Source organism: Triticum urartu, chromosome 1 (genome assembly GCF_003073215.2).
Source record: "Triticum urartu cultivar G1812 chromosome 1, Tu2.1, whole genome shotgun sequence".
Taxonomy (NCBI): domain Eukaryota; kingdom Viridiplantae; phylum Streptophyta; class Magnoliopsida; order Poales; family Poaceae; genus Triticum; species Triticum urartu.
Window position 1 is genome coordinate 565,422,790 of NC_053022.1, and position 5,641 is coordinate 565,428,430.

A 5,641-nucleotide genomic window follows, 5' to 3' on the forward strand; every position below is an offset into this window, starting at 1 on the left:
TAGCGTGTTCATCTCATTGCATTTAGATGCCTACTTGCTATAAATCGCAGAATGGTGCCATATTTGAATCGCTTGCCATTTCCAAACCGTAACTCCGATTTCGGCGTTCTTTATATCGTTTTCAAGCGATTTCATCTCATCTTTCCAGTGGCACACTTGGATTTCCAAGTTGAGTCCAGGTTCATGCATTTCCTGTCATATCTTGCATTTTGCATCCCGCATCGCATTCCGCATAGCATATCATCATTTCATCATATTGCTTGGTCTTGCACGTGGTTGACTGTATCCTTGTTGCTTGTTTGTCTTGTTTGGGTACAGCCGGGAGACGAGTTCGCTAACGAGGAGCCCGTTGAGTTTGCTTTCGAGGATCCAGTCAACTCTGCCAACTGTGCAGGCAAGATGATCATACCCTCGAAATCACTACTATCTTTGCTATGCTAGTTTGCTCGCTCTTTTGCTATGCCATTGCTACGATGCCTACCACTTGTTTTCAAGCCTCCCAAATTGCCATGTCAAACCTCTAACCCACCATGTCCTAGGAAACCGTTGATTGGCTATGTTACCGCTTTGCTCAGCCCCTCTTATAGCGTTGCTAGTTGCAGGTGAAGATTGGAGGCCGTTCCTTGTTGGAACATTTATTTACTTGCTGTGATATCATTATATTGCTATGTTATCTTAATGCATCTATATACTTGATAAAGGGTGGAAGGCTCGGCCTCTCGCCTAGTGTTTTGTTCCACTCTTGCCGCCCTAGTTTCCGTCATATCGGTGTTATGTTCCCGAATTTTTGCGTTCCTTACACGGTTGGGTTATAATGGGAACCCCTTGATAGTTCACCTTGATTAAAGCTTTTCCAGCAATGCCCAACCTTGGTTTTACCATTCGCCACCTATCCTCTTTTCCCTTGGGTTACCGGAGCCCAAGGGTCATCTTATTTTAACCCCCCGGGCCAGTGCTCCTCTGAGTGTTGGTTCGAACTGAGCTGCCTGCGGGGCCACCTCGGGGAAACTTGAGGGTTGGTTTTACTCGTAGCTAGTCTCATCTGAGTGTGCCCTGAGAACGAGATATGTGCAGCTCCTATCGGGATTTGTCGGCACATTCGGGCGGTGTTGCTGGTCTTGTTTTAACCTGTCGAAGTGTCTTGAAGAACCGAGATACCGAGTCTGATCGGAACGTCTTGAGAGGAGGTCTACTCCTTCGTTGACCGTGAGAGCTTGTCACGGGCTAAGTTGGGACTTCCCTGCAGGGTTTTGAACTTTCGAAAGCCGTGCCCGCGGTTATGGGCAGATGGGAATTTGTTAATGTCCGGTTGTAGATAAGTTGAACCTTAATTTAATTAAAATGAATCAACTGAGTGTGTTACCGTGATGGCCTCTTCTCGGCGGAGTCCGGTAAGTGGACACGGTGTTGGAGTAATGTTTGCGCAGGTTGCTCTCTAGTTTCTCGTTCGCGCTTTGCCTCCTCTTCTCGCTCTCTTTTGCGAATAAGTTAGCCACCATATATGCTAGTCGCTTGCTGCAGCTCCACATATATTTACCTTGCCTTACCTATAAGCTTAAATAGTCTTGATCGTGAGGGTGCGAGATTGCTGAGTCCCTGTGGGTCACAGATTACTATTACACCAGATGCAGGTCCTGATGATTCCGCTCCAGGAGACGCGTATGAGCTCAAGTGGGAGTTTGACGAAGACTCTCAATGTTACTATGTTTCCTTTCCCGATGATCAGTAGTGGTGCCCAGTTGGGGGTGAACGGGACCATTGTCTCATGTTGGGTTATCTTTTATTTTGGTGCCATAGTCGGGCCATGAGTGTTTGGATGATGTAATGTTATTTATTTACTTGATTGACGTGGCGAGTGTAAGCCAACTATGTTTTCTCCCCTTTATTGTTTACATTACATGGGATGTTGTGAAGATTGCCTAACTTGCAACATATGCCTTCAATGCGATTATGTCTCTAAGTCGTGCCTCGACACGTGGGAGCTATAGTCGCATCGAGGGTGTTATAAGTTGGTAATCAGAGCCTTCCCCGACCTTAGGAGCCCCATTGCTTGATCGTTATTAGTGGCCGAGTTGTGTCTAGAAAAATGTTTTGAGTCTTTTAGGAACTGTATATCGGAGAGTTTAGGAATTCTTTTTACTTCCCAGTCTCCTCATCGCTCTGGTAAGGCATCCTGACGTATAGTTTTGACTCTTCTCTTCTCAAATTTCACTAAAAAAAATTTAGGATCACGTGGGTATCTTGGAATCGTTCCGATGGTTTTATGATGAGAACATTGTCTTGGTGCCTCCTGTCAGGGGTTTAGTGGAAGTGTCCCGGGGAGTTGAGCTCTGAGGTGTTGTCATCATAATTTTATCGTTGCAGTTCTGGAATACCTGAGTTTAGTACGCCGACATCGAAAATCTCTTTTATGCAGTTCGTTGGTGAGATAATCTCGACGCCACCCAGTACTGGGGTGGGAGTTCGGGAGTATCGCCATAACTTGTATAACGGATGCTTTTCGAAGGTTGAGGTAGATGGTTTCCGAAGTTTTTCTTGGTTATGTGTTGAAGGATGGATACAGATGGATGTAGGATTTGCTAGATTTGGGTGAGATATTATGCTTCCCCTGTATCCCCAATACCTGATTGCATAACCGGAAAGGTTCGGGAGTTTCATAGGTGGGAATTCTTGTAGCTCTAGTTCTTCTTCCACGGATATTGGTTTGAGATTGGGATTTATTACCAATTATTCGTTCTTGATCCCTACCTTGTTGATTTATTTCTCTACCTTAATTCTACGTGGCTTCTCAATTTATGGATACGTGACCATTTCAAGAGGAATGCATTCGTTCATTTTGTTCGGATGTGAAGACTATATGTTGCAATTTTCATTCCGTTGGATTCAGCTTCAATATTTGTCTGTCAATGTGCTAATGGTGGTCAACCTCTTCAAGATGGCTCCTCCAACGCGCACGACTCTGAATCCTGATCCGCCACCACCTCCACCTCCTCCAAAGGCATGGCAAGCTGTGATGGCCGCAACCAATGCAAACACACAGTTGATCATGCAAATTCTTCAAGAGCGCAATCAAGGCAGTCAAGGGAATCAATGCAGCAATCAAAATCACTTTGCTTCACTCAACTAGTTCCTTGCTAATGGGCCAAAGACTTTCAGCAATTGTGTTGAGGCAACCGATGCTGACGATTGGCTTGTGGATCTGTGCAAGCATTTTGAGTGCAGTAACGTCAGGCCTGAGGACTTTGTCAAGTTCACTTCCTTTCAACTCAAAGATCAAGCTGCAGAATGGTTCCAGCAGTACAAGGACTCCAGAGGTGGACGTGTTATCTCTTGGGATGATTTCCGTCGAGATTTCCGAGCTCATCATATTCCCCAGAGCGTGGTTGAAAGCAAGCGTGAGGAATTCCGCAATCTGAAGCAAGGCTCTTTGTCTGTCTATGACTACAACAAGTTGTTCCAGAAGCTCGCCCGCTTTGCCAAGCAGGACGTCCCTGATGAGAAGAGCATGATATATCAGTGCATGGGTGGTCTCAGAGAAGAAATTCAGCTAGCTCTTATCCTCTTTGAGCCCTTGAGATACGATGAGTTCTACAACATGGCACTGAAGCAAGAGGCTGCTCAGTTGAAGTGTGATGCTTCCAAGAAGCGAGCCAGAGATGTTAGTCCTTCTTCCTCTACTCAAGTGGCCAAGCAGCAGAAGTATTGGCTTCCTCCTCCTCCGTTCCGTCAGCCGTATCAGCAGAAGCGCAAAGGTGGCAGTGGTTCTTCCCACCCACCCAACCCTGGCTTTCAGAACAAGACTTCGCCTCAAGCTCCAAGATCGAGTGCTCCATATCATCGTCCGCTTTCAGAGGTCACGTGCAACAAGTGCCAATAGAAGGGTCACTATGCCAACAAGTGTTTCAATCAGAGGCGTCTTCCTCCTCCTCCTCCTGTCAGATCGGCAAGTACAGCTGTGGTCAAGCATAACCCCAAGCACGCCAAGGTCAATTTGCTGAATGCAGCTCAAGCAGAGGACTCACCAAATGTGATTATGGGTAACCTTCCCGTTAATGATATTCCCGCAAAAGTACTTTTTGACTCTGGTGCATCGCATTCCTTCATGTCATCCCCATTTGCATTGGAGAACAATTTTAGTACTAAGGCTTTACCTAGAGCTATGCAAGTCGTCTCTCCGGCTAAGCGTCTGAGTTCTAGTATGATGGTTCCGGATATTTCTATCTTGATGGGTGATTTCAAGTTTTTGGCTTCTCCAATGGTTCTTGGTAACTCGGGTATTGATCTTATTCTCGGGATGGATTGGCTTTCTAAGCACAAGGCTCAGCTTGATTGTGCAGCCAGGCAGATTCAATTGACTCATTCGTCTGAGGATGTAATTGTCTTTGCCGCTCGGGATAATACCATCCGTCTGTTTTCTCTCAATGAGAGGGGTGAATTGGATGCCATCTCTCAAATTCCAGTCGTTTGCGAATATCAAGACGTCTTTCCAGAAGAGCTTCCAGGAATGCCTCCACACCGGCCAGTTGAATTCGTTATTGATCTTGAGCCTGGTACGGAACCTGTGTGCAAACGTCCTTATAAGCTCGGACCTGAAGAGTTGAAGGAGCTGAAGAAGCAACTCAATATTCAAGAGAAAATGGGTCTCATCCGGCCTAGTTCTTCTCCGTGGGGTTGTGGTGTTCTTTTTGTGAAGAAGAAGGATGGCACGGACCGACTTTGTGTTGATTACCGTCCAGTGAACAAGAAGACCATCAAGAACAAATACCCACTTCCCAACATCAATGAGCTATTCGAACAACTCAAAGGTGTCCAAGTATTCTCCAAGCTTGATCTCCGTATGGGTTATCATCAGATTCGAATCCGTGAGCAAGATATTCCCAAGACGGCTTTCAGGACAAGCTTTGGTTCTTATGAATACACTGTCATGTCTTTTGGCCTCGTCAACGCTCCTCCGACGTTCTCTCGCATGATGAACTTCATCTTCAACGCCTACACCAATGACTTCGTTTTGGTCTATCTCGACGACATTCTGGTTTTCTCGAAGAACAAGGAAGATCATGCCAAGCACTTGCGTTTGGTTCTTGATAAGCTCAGGGAACACAAGTTCTACACCAAATTCTCCAAGTGTGAATTTTGGCTCGATGAGGTTCTTTATCTTGGTCATATCATCTCTGCCAAGGGCATTGCCGTGAATCCTGAGAAGGTGTCTGCAATTGTGAATTGGGAACCTCCTCAGAACGTGAAGCAACTCCGTAGCTTCCTCGGTCTCGCAAGCTATTGCCGAAGATTCGTTGAAAACTTTTCTAAGATCGCGAAGCCTCTCTCTAATCTTCTCCAGAAGCACGTCAAGTACGTTTGGTCTCTGGAGTGTGATATTGCTTTCAACACTTTGAAAGAGAAATTGATCACTGCTCCAGTTCTCACTCCGCCTGATGAATCCAAGCCGTACGAGGTCTTTTGTGATGCCTCTCTCCAAGGTCTTGGCGCAGTTTTGATGCAAGAGAAGAAAGTTGTTGCTTATACATCTCGCCAGTTGAAGCCTAATGAGAAGAACTACCCCACTCATGATCTCGAGTTGGCGACAATTGTGCATGCTCTTTTGACTTGGAGACATCTTCTATTGGGAAGAAAAGTGGACATT